This window comes from Chrysochloris asiatica, unplaced genomic scaffold (assembly GCF_000296735.1).
Source record: "Chrysochloris asiatica unplaced genomic scaffold, ChrAsi1.0 scaffold00118, whole genome shotgun sequence".
NCBI classification, from domain to species: Eukaryota; Metazoa; Chordata; class Mammalia; order Afrosoricida; family Chrysochloridae; genus Chrysochloris; species Chrysochloris asiatica.
The window spans coordinates 8,791,392-8,801,169 of NW_006408636.1; the positions used below are offsets into that span (position 1 = coordinate 8,791,392).

A 9,778-nucleotide genomic window follows, 5' to 3' on the forward strand; every position below is an offset into this window, starting at 1 on the left:
TTTGACCTTTTCCTTCTTTCTTGTCTTCTTAATGACTTTTTGCTTTCTTCCTGTATGATGTTCTTGATGTCATCCCACAACTCTCCTGGTCTTCGGTCTTTAGTTTTTAATGTATCAAATCGGTTCTTCAGATGATCCAAAAATTCAGGTGGGGTATATTCAAGGTCATATTTTGGCTCTCGTGGATTTGTCATTTTCTTCAGCTTCAGTTGAATTTGCATATGAGTAATTGATGTTCTGTTCTACAGTCTGCTCCTGGCCTTGTTTTCACTGATGATATAAGCTTTTCCATCATCTCTTTCCACAGATGTAGTCCATTTTATTTCTATGTATTCCATCTGGTGAGGTCCATGTGTGTAGTCATCTCTTATGCTGTCTAAAGAAGGTATTTGAAATTAACAAATCATTGATTTTGCAGAATTCTATCATGCGTTCTCCAGCATCATTTCTATCACCAACACCATATTTTCCAACTACTGATCCTTCCTCTTTGCTTCCAACCTTTGCATTCCAATCACCAGTAATGATCAATGCATCTTGATTGCATGTTTGATCAATTTCCGATTGAAGAAGTTGGTAGCATTCTTCTATTTCGTCCTCACTAGCTTTAGTGGTTGGTGCGTAAATTTGAATAATAGTGGTATTAACTGGGTTTCCCTGTAGGCACATGGATATTATCCTATCACAGACAGAGTTGTACCTCATGACTGATCTGGATATGTTCTTTTTGACAATGAATGCAACACCATTCCTCTTCCGTTTGTCATTCCTGGCATAGTAAACCATGTGGTCATCAGATTCAAAACAGCCAATACCAGTCCATTTCAGCTCACTAGTGCCTATAATATCAATGTTTATGCGTTCCACTTCATTTTTGACAACTTCCAATTTTCCCAGATTCATACTTTGTACATTCCATGTTCCAATTTTCAGTGGGTGTTTACAGCTGTTTCTCTTCCTTTTGAATTGTGCCCCATCAGCAAATGAAGGTCCTGCGGTCTTACTCTATTCTAGTCATCACAGTCAACTCTACTTTGAGGAGGCAGCTCTTCCCCAGTCGCATTTTGAGTGCCTTCCAACCCGAGGGGCTCATTTTCAGGCACTATATCTGATACTGTTTCTCTGCCATTCATAAGGTTTTCAGTGACTAAATATTTGGAAGTAGTTTGCCTCTCTTCTTAGTCTGTCTTTGTCTGGAAGCTCATCTGAAACCTGTCCACCATGGATGACCCTGCTGGTATATAAAATACTGGCGGCATCCCTTCCAGAATCACAGTAACACACAAGCCACCACAGTATGACAAACTGACAGATGAGTAGTGGACTTATGGATATAGTAGCTCAAAATACCAACTAACAAGGAAGGAGCCTTCACATTAAGGATCAATCCTATCCCCTCTGCATACAGGGTAGATAAGGACGGGCAACTTAGACATTGGCTACCAAAAATAGGGGGGTGGTAAAGGCACAAAGTGACTGGCTTACAGCTTTTATTTATTTATTTTTTGGCTTACAGCTTTTCAAGAGGGAGTTTAGTTTAAGAGTGTGCAGAGGAGGGTAGAGTCCCCACTGAATATTTTTTATCTTGTCTAGATGGGTCTGGTAAAAAGAGACGGGGATAAGATTCTTATGATTCAATAGTGAATAATTATGACTAATTGTGACTGTCACAACTGTAAAGGTAGAAGTTTTGTAACAAAAATGGGGGAGTAGTTAATCTCTTACAGTCCAGGAACAGAGGCCCCTGGGACCATCAAGGAAGAAGAGCATGAGTGGAATGTGGGACCCTATCCAGAGAAGCATGGACTCCAGAGATGTAGGCAAAAATAAGGACATGGAGAGATAGAGCAGCTGAGAACTCTGGACTCATGGAAAGTGAGGGAGTAAGTGCTGGCGGCCAGGATGGAGGCTTGCAGAATGTGCCCTTTGATTGTTTAAATTATACATTCCTGAGTATTTTGTGCACATCCCCCCTCCAAAAAAAAAAAAAAAAAAACCCAGAGGGAATAGAGACAAATACTGTTGAATGATGATGCATGGAGGAGATTGTAATCATTGCAATGTAACGATGAGCGTAAAACCGATATTCTCCCATGTAAACTATCACTCAATTCACTTAAAGAAACAAAAAATTCACACACACACACACAAAAAAAAAAAAACATTAAAAAAAACTTTTTTGCAACATTGGTCTACACAATCTTTGTCCTTTGTGATTGACTAATTTCACTCAGCATAATGTCTTCCAGGTTTAACCATAATTTGAAGTGTTTCACAGATTGATTATTATTCCTCAACATTTTGTACTATTCCATAGTGTGTATATACCAAAGTTTGTTTAGCCATTCTTCTGTTGATGGGTATTTAGGCTGTCTCCATGTTTGTTTGTTTGTTTTTAATAAATAGAAATTCTTTCACAGTTTAGGAGGCTAGAGGTCCAAATTCAGAGTGCCAGCTCTAGGGGCAGGCTTTTTTTCTTTAACAGCTCGAGGGAAAGGTCCTTGTCTCCTCTCAGCATTGGTAGGCCCAACATTCCTTGGATAGCTCCATGCATCTTGGCTCCAATCTTCCTCTGGATCTAGGAGCTTCACAGTGCAGGGACAATAGGCCCAAAGGACACATTCCACTCCCAGCTCTTCTTTCTTGGTTGTTTAATCTCTTTTATACATCAAAACAGATGAATCAAAACACAAACTAATCCTATAAATTGCACCCAGCCTCAGGTCAAGGCTGATCATATCAGATCTCATCATTGGAACTACTGTTATGTACCATTGAGTCAGTTCTGACTCATAGTGACCCTATGCACAATAGAATGAAATATTGCCTGGTATTGTGCCATCCTCACAATTGTTATGCTTGAAACCATTTCTGTAGCCATTGTTCCACTCCATGGCATTGGGGCATCCTGTTTTTCGCTGACCCTCCACTTTACCAAGCATGTTTTCCTTCTCCAGGGACTGATCCCACCTGATAATATGTCAGAAGTATGAGACACTAAGTCTCTCCACCTTTTTTTTCCCCACCCCCTCTGAAACTAAACTCCCTCTTAAAAACTTGTAAGCCAGTCACCTCGTGCCTTTATAGCCCCCCATTTTAGGTAGCCAGTGTCTAAGTTACCCATCCCTGTCAACCCTGTGTACAGACGGGGTAGGAATGATCCTTGCTATGAAGATTTGTTCCCTCTTTTAAGCTACTACATCCAAAAGTATAGGTCAAATTCATCAAATTGTAGCGAATTGCACTTTTTTCCTTCTTCTTTCTTCCTCTAGTCGAGTTCTGAGCATCCAGAAATTGAGGTTAGGTCAAATGGGTACTATCTGCAAGTTCTTGTGCATCTCCCCTCATTTCATATCAGCTGGATGTTTCACTCTCCACTCTAGTCCTCTGTGGCTATGTCCCTGTCCCGGGTCTTACCACACTGCTGGCCAACCAGGTCTCACTCCAGGTTGATGGGAGTCTATTGAATATGGTCAGACTCAGTCCACATCTTCATTGCTGCTTTTCCCCCACTTCCCCTCATCGGTAGGTAGACCAACGTGGTTGCCAGCAAGATTACATGTCTGCTGGTGTATTCCTTTTGAGTTTCAGTCTTGGAAGGGGGTTTTCCCTGAAGGGACTTGATTGCTTGTCTTGATGGCTCCCCAGTGAACAACTTGCTTATTCTTGTGGTAGTCAATCAGACTTCCGTTTTTGTTTTTGATTTTTCCTGCTGGTCTTTCAAGAAGTATCTTCCTCTAGCTGCTCCAGCCTGGTCTGCTTGTCTTTTGAAGTGGAAATTTCCCACCTCAGAAGATTCTGGGTGGGGATCATGATTCCACTATACACTATAAAGGCTCCAAAGGAAGCCTCTTTCACTGAGCAAGATCTAGCCCACCTTTTAGGTATTCCAACCAGTTATAGGCTGAAGACGGACTTACAAGTTTTCTATAGTGATATTTCTCGCTATTCCTTTCTCTCCCCCTCAAGTGTCTATTTTACAATACTAAGCAAGGGAAACCAAAATTCTTAAGACAGTCAAGCATCTTAACATTATTTCCCCTCTTTTACCCATTCAGATTTGCCTCAATCCCTGTGTCACAGAGCCCTGTTGTTCCAACGTTGAGAATACATCACTGTTTACCTCTGTCCCATTTAGCCCATGCAAACCTGCCTAAATGTTCTCCTATCTGCCTTGTTCTTCCATTCCCCTACCCCTTCCTATGTATTGTCCCCCCAAAACCTGAACTATTATGTGCCTATTCCCTACCTTCCCTCCCCTCAGCCCTCCCCCCACAGCCCCAGTAACCAACAACGAATTTTTTGTTTCCTTTTAGTGTGGGTATTTTTTCTTAAGCATTTACAATAATGGTCTTATGTAATATTTCTCCTTTTATGACTGACTAATCTCATTCAACATAATGTCCTCAAGGTTTATCCATGTTATGTGGGGGCTTACAGCTTCCTTGTTATTCTTCAAGGTAGCATAATATTCCATTGTGTGTATGTACCAAAGTTTGTTTATCCATTCTTCAGTTGATAGACACTTTGGCTGCTTCCATCTTTTTGCTATTGTAAATAGTGCTGCTATGAACATTGGTGTGCATATATCTTCTCGTATTGTGGCTTCTTTTTCTTGTGGGTAAATACCAAGTAGAGGAATTGCTGGATCATAAGGTATTTCTATTTTCAACCTTCTGAGGAAATGCCATATTGCTTTCCAGAGAGGTTGGATCATTTTGCAGTCCCACCTCCCCATTTTAGGTAGCCAATGTCTAAGTTGCCTGTCCCTATCAACCCTGTGTACTGAGGGGGAAACTGCTTTGTATATGAAGTTTCTGATGACATAAACAATTAAGCACTCAACAGTTTGAACTCATCCAGATGCTCCTCTGAAAACAGGCCTGGTGATCTGTTTCCAAAAGGTCATAGCCTGGAAAATGGAACAGATTTATAAGTCGGAATCAATTTAATGGCAACTATCAACAACATAGGAGCTCTGGTAGCATAGTGGTTACCAATTGGGCTGCGAACTGCAAGGTCAGCAGTTCGAAACTACCAGCTGTTCCATGGGAGAAAGATGAGGCTTCTGCTTCCGTAAAGATTTACAGCCTTGGAAACCCTGTACAGGGTCTCTGTGAGTCAGAATTGACTCCACAGCACATAATAACAATCAACAACATGCCTTGTATCCTGTCCCTCACAACTTCCCCAAAATCTTACACTTCCATGTTTAACTTTTCCATCTCAGTGGGATATTTTCATGGACAATAAAATATTCTTAAATCTTTCCAATCTTACAAAAAATACTTGCCTTGAGTCTTGAGCTCTAGCTGGTAGCCAAGTGTGCGTACTCCAGCCTCTTCAGAACCACTGCTGCAATCAACGTTGTTTGTATACCCATAGTCTCAACTGTGCCACTCGTCCGCCACATCCTTTGCCATCCCTAGCCGCCATCATGGTGAAGCTCATGAAAGCTGGGAAAAATCAAAGTGATTCCAAGAAGCTGGCTCCTCTCCCCAAAGAGGTAGAAGAAGACAGTGAGGATGAGGAACTGTCAGAAGATGATGAAGAAGAAGAAAGAAGTGGAGAAAAAAGGCAAGAAGAATACCACACTGCCATCAAAGAAAGTGGTGGTTTCCCTCACAAAAGAAGTAGTTGCCACGGTGGCCAAGAGAGCACCTGTCACCCCTGGCAAGAAGGCAGCTGCCATACCAGCTAAGAAGACAGTTAACAGCAGCCAAAGCAGCAGCAATACCTGGCAAGAAGGGAGCCACCCCAGGCAAAACAGTGGTGGTGACCTCTGGTAAGAAAGGAGCTGCTCCTCCAGCCAAGGGGGCTGAATGGCAAGAATGCCAAGGAGGAAGAGAGCAATGAGGAAAATGATGAAGACAGTGAGGAAGATGATGAGGATGGATTTCAGCCCATCATGACGAAAGGAGCAGCTGCCCCTCACTTTGATGATGAGTATGATGACGACCACGAAGATGATGAGGAGGATACAGAAGATGACTGAAGAAGAGACCATGGACAGTATGCCAGCAAAGGGCAAGAAAGCCCCTGCCAAGGTGGTTCCTGTGAAAGCCAAGAGTGTGGCTGAGGATGACGATGACAATGAGAAAGATAATGACAATGATGAGGAGGAAGATGATAATGAGGAAAAGGACACCAAGGAGGAATATGATGAATAAGATGAGGATGACAGTGAAGAGGAGGAAGAACCTGTCAAAGAAATACCTAAAAAATGAAAGAAGAAAATGGCCAAACAGAAAGCCACTCCTGAAGCCAAGAAGCAGGAAGTGTAAGCCATAGAACCAACTACAGCTTTCAATCTATTTGTTGGAATTGTACAAGTCTGCTCCAGAATTAAAAACTGGTCTCAGTGACATTTTTGCTAAAAATGAACTTATTATCATGGATGTCAGAATTGGTATGACTAGGAGATTTGGCTATGTGGATTTTGAATCTGCTGAAGACCTGGAAAAAGCCTTGGAACTCACTGGTTTAAAGGTCTTTGGTACTGAAATTAAACTAGAGACCAAAGGGAAAAGACAGTAAGACTGAGATGCCAGAATATTTTTGGTCAAAAACTTGCCTTACAAAGTCACTCAGGGTGAATTAAAAGAAGTGTTTGAAGATGCCATGGAGATCAGATAGGTCAGCAAAGATGGAAAGAGTAAAAGGATTGCTTATCTCAAATTCAGAAGAAGTTGATGCTGAGAAAACCTGTGAAGAAAAACAAGGAACAGAGATTGATGGCCGTTCTATATCCTTGTACTACACTGGGGAGAAAGGTCAAAATCAAGACCACAGAGGTGGGAAGACCAGCACCTCCTACAGAGCAACAGAAGAAACTCTCCAGGAAGTGTTTGAGAAGGCAACTGCTATCAGAACTGCCTCAGAACCAGAACGGCAAATCTAGATGATGAATTTGCTTCATGTGAAGATGCTAAAGAAGCTTTAAATTCTTGTAATAAAAGAGAAATTGAGGGCAGAGCCATCAGGCTGGAATTGCAAGGATCCAGGGGATCCCCTAATATGAGAAGCCAGCTGTCCAAAACACTGTTCGTCAAAGGTCTGTCTGAGGACACAACTGAGGAAACATTGAAGTAGTCATTTGATGGTTCTGATTGAACCAGGATAGTCACAGACCGCGAAACAGACTCCTCCAAAGGGTTTAGGTTTATAGACTTCAACAGGGAGGAAAATGCTAAAGCTGCCAAGGAGGCCATGGAAGATAGGGAAATTGATGGAAACAAAGTTACCTTGGACTGGGCCAAGCCTAAGGGTGAAGGTGGCTTTGGGGGACCAGGTGGAGGCCAAGGAGGATTTGGAGGCAGAGGTGGCCATGGCAGAGGAGGCCGGGGTGGATTTGGTGGCAGAGACCTGGGAGGATTTGGAGGGCAAGGAGGCTTCCGGGGAGGCAGAGGAGGAGGAGATCACAAGCCACAAGGAAAGAAGACAAAGTTTGAGTAGATCTTCCGTCCCTGTCTTTTCCCTCTTTCATTTGAAAGCAGGGACTCTGGGGTTTTTACTCTGTTACCGGATCATAACAGAGTCTTCTGAGGACATTCCGAGACAGTAGCCCTGTGGTCTACTTAGAAATCCTACGGAACACGTTTCAAAGGGAGCTGTGGTTTTGACTGGATTTGAATTTATATTAAGTTTTATCCCATGTATAAAACATTTTTTTTCCTACAAATAGTTTGTTTTTTGTTTTGTTTTTTAGTTGGAGGAGGGGGTGTAAGGCAAGCAGGTTGTTTTATCATGGTTTTTGCTTCAGCGACTTTGGAACAAATTAAAAAGTCCTAAACTCTGGTGCTCTGGTAGCGTAGTGGTTACGAATCGGGCTGCGAACCTTAAGGTCAGCGGTTCGAAACTACCAGCCACTCCGCGGGAGAAAGATGAGGCTTTCTACTCCCGTAAAGATTTACACCCTTGGAAACCCTGTACAGGGTCGCTATGGGTCGGACCCGACTCGATGGCACTTAACAACAACAAAACTCTGGTGCCAAAAAAAAAGTACTTGCCTTGAGTTCAGATCCCTCTTCTCCAGCTTCCACTTTACTCCCTTTATAACCAAACTTTTGAAATGTACTCTTTCTCCATTTCCTGCTCATTTCATGACACACTTCAGTCTGACTTCCAGCCTCATCAATCTATGGTGATACAGTCACCATTAACCACCAGGTTACTAAATCCAGTGGATATTTCAGTCCTCATTCTTACTGAATCTCTCTCTCAACCACAGTTTGAAACTCCTCATGATCATTTCTTCCTTGGAATACTTTCATATATTGGCTTCTGTGACCCATCATTCTTCTTGATTTGTCTTTCTATTTATTTGGCTATTCCTTTCAATATTCTCTGTCAATTCCTTTCAATCTTCTCTATTGTTGTTGTTGTTGAGTGCCATCGAGTTGGTTTCAATTCATAGTGACCCTGTATAGGGTTTCCAAGGAGCAGCTGGTGAGTTTGAACCACTGGCCTTTCAGTCCAGTGTGTTATCCCACATCACCACACCAGGACTCCTCTGTAAATTACTCCTTTTCTATTTGGCCAATGATGAAGTTCCTCAAGACTCACTCCTAAGCTCTCTCTTTTTATATTATTTTTCTAGATGCTCTCAATTATGTCTATGACTTCAAATACTACACACATATAGAAGACTCACATTTTTTTTCTCTCTAAGCCATTTCTTTCCTCTGTATATTAAAGTAATAATAGCTTACATATATGTGTATTTGGAGGAGCTCTGGTAGCGTAGTGGTTACGAATCGGGCTGCGAACCTTAAGGTCAGCGGTTTGAAACTACCAGCCGCTCCGCGGGAGAAAGATGAGGCTTTCTACTCCCATAAGGATTTACACCCTCGGAAACCCTGTACAGGGTCGCTATGGGTTGGAACCGACTCGATGGCACTTAACATGTGTATTTGGAACAGGGTCTGCCTTAGAGCAAGTACTATATAAATGTTTGCTGCTGCTATTATTACTACTACCACTGTTTCTTTCACCAAAGCTTTCAGTTAGTTAGAAAAGTTTGACCTTTTTTTGGTTGTTTTTGATGGGGGCCGTCTGAGGGGACTTCAGAAAGCTGGTGGAAAAGGGACTAGAAAGATAATTTTATAATGTTTCAATAAGAAAATAGCATTTGCTTGACAGATTTTGCTAGTCTATAAAATAATGGAGTTCCTGGGTGGTACAAATGGTTATTTTACTCAGCTACTAAATGAAAGATTGGAGGTTTGAGCCAATCCAAGGTACCTCAGAAGAAAGGCCTGGTGATCAATTAAAAAAAAAATTACTCTGATATATATAGGGTTAAGGAGCTCTGGTAGCGTAGTGGTTATGAATCGGGCTGTGAACCTCAAGGTCAGCAGTTCAAAACTACCAGCTGTTCCGCGGGAGAAAAATGAAGCTTTCTGCTCCCGTAAAGATTTACAGCCTCGGAAACCCTGTATAGGGTCGCTATGAGTCGGAACCGACTCCATGGCACATAACCACCACCATGTATAGGGTTGCCATGAGTTGGAATTCACTGAACAGCAACTGGAAATGTGCTAACATATTTACCATATCATTGTAACAGCTTCAAGATTAAGGAAAATTATATTCACTTGCCAAGGGAGTAAAGTATATATATAGTGTCACTGTATTAGATACTTCTACTTATATTATTTTACTTAATCCTCACACCTGCTCTATGAGGTAGGTATTATTCCAACTTTTTACAGATGAAGAAACCAAGGCGCAGAAAAGAAAACAGTTTGCTTGAAGCAACACAGCTACTGATTTAAAA

The 9,778-nt window shown here is 41.9% G+C and overlaps 1 pseudogene; it reads left to right on the top strand.

Annotated features, from left to right (window-relative positions):
- Positions 1-5,437: 5,437 nt before the first annotated feature.
- LOC102838105 lies at positions 5,438-7,455 on the top strand (annotated as a pseudogene).
- Positions 7,456-9,778: the final 2,323 nt, after the last annotated feature.